Genomic DNA, 2084 nt, shown 5'->3' with positions numbered 1-2084 from the left:
TGTGGGGATGGATCAGTTCGTCTGGAGTAGGTGGATTGGTGGAAGTGTCCTCGAGAATGAATTCGCAGGAATACATCGCAGTGCTGGAAAACCACACGCTTCCCAGCGTGCGAGAGAGACACCTTGAAAATGAGATTTCGCACGTGACTTTCGATCAAGACAACAGCAGCGTCCATACATCGAAAGCGAACACCACCTGGTTTAATCAGCACCCAGGAATTTCAAGAGTAGATTGGCCAGCAAAGTCTCCCAATCGAAAACATTTTCACGTGTTTGATGTTTGGGAGAGTTTAAGGAGAAGACCAAACATCTGCTCGTGAAATCCTTGCCTCGTCGACTAGATGCAGTGCTTGAATCCAACGGCGGGTGGACACAGTATTGAAACTCCGCACGGTTTAACCGATGTTCTTTGCTACATCCCAGAACAAAACTAATTACACACATCTCCATATGCAACTTATGTTTCCAATTCTTTTTATTGATACCTTGGTGCTCATGGTTACTTTTTCACACACCTGCACCATTATATTATATTCTATAATATTAATATTCACATTATTGACAGATATGATTCACATGAAATTCAAATGCGCAGCACACATGCACCCATTCCTAACACTTAACTATTAGTTACATTACACCTATCACGTTGTCACAGTTCTAAATCAGTGGTTCCCAGGGGGAGGGGCATTATGGCGCAGACTGTGATGGAAATTTGACTGAGTAAACAGGGAACAAGTTTAATTACGTTATCAATTAGCCATTGCTGTTATACAAATAGTAATTTGTAGATTGTCAGGGGAATTGTTACGGGTAATAAGTAATATTGGTGGGGGGGGGGGGGCGATATCCAACTCTTACATATTAGGCCTTAGATTGATAGGGAAATTATGGTGGGCGATTAATGAAGTTAGTGGGATTTTCAGGTAGCTGGATTGATAATTATTTTGGGGGCAGGGAATCCCAACTCTTGTGTATTACTATTACGTCTTAGATTGCTTTTTTGGAGGGAGCAATATCAACAGGAAGTCTAAAATTGGCATGGAAATTTTGTTGGGAAGATTGAGTATTAAATTTGAGGTGGAGGGGAGGGGAATGAAGTTTTGATAAAGTGTTATGTCTTAGATTGTGAAGGGACTCGAACCCGGAACATTCGGTGTCTGGATCGTTAGTCCATCACTAACCGCGCTTGGCCGCAGAGAAGGTTCTCTTTGGTGGCCAAGAGCGTTAAATGGTCCACTTCCGATACCACGAAATTTCCGGGTTCGAGTCACGGCTTCAGTATTGGTATCATGGTGTCAATTTAATCTAATCGTCACTCATCCTCATTAGCCGAAAGTGGCAGAAGAGCGACTTAAAATAACAAGAGGTACAAAAACAACTTTAACCCTCTAGTAATTTCTGATCAATAGATGCGTATTAGCTTTGATTGTTGACTCTTTAATGATAAGCTTACGATTATTATTGTAAATATGGATTGCCATCCATCAACAGAAGGACGGACCAATCGATCATTTAATTCATGTCGTTTTTTTGGTATTTGTTGTCCCTTCGGATCAGCTTCGAAACCTAAGGAAATGATTAGATGTCTGTCTGAAGTTAGTGACAATGGTTCTTTAATTTCCCGTCGCTCTTTCAGCCGGCGAGGGAACCACCTTTATGGCAGTGATCCTCTGTTGCCGCGTTTACCTACGAAGGAACTCGTGGCCAAACAACGAATTAGGTCTACCGCTTGGGCAAGAAGCGGCAACTTCACAAAGCCCTCTTCTCCGAAGCAGCCAGCCGGGAAACAGAATTTTGTCAAAATAACCCTTCTGCTCTGTGAATGAACACCGGTTCTAACAGCGTTTCTATACTTAATTGGACATTATCCATTGTTTTTCTTTTTGATTGACTATATATTCTATCTATATATTTCGAGACATATCAAGAGATCACCTCTTCTCTCATCTTCAGGCGATCAATTTTTGCTATGTCGGTAGTGTGATTGGAACTATGACAGTCCGTGATTTTTTCCAAATCCGGTCCGCTAAGCAACCAGTCTTAGATGCCCATTCGAAATCGACAACTATAGAGCAAAATAC

This window comes from Lepisma saccharinum, chromosome 2 (assembly GCF_977018435.1).
Source record: "Lepisma saccharinum chromosome 2, izLepSacc3.1, whole genome shotgun sequence".
Lineage (NCBI taxonomy): Eukaryota > Metazoa > Arthropoda > Insecta > Zygentoma > Lepismatidae > Lepisma > Lepisma saccharinum.
The sequence above is the reverse complement of the archived record's forward strand: the minus strand, read 5'-3'. Positions refer to the sequence as shown.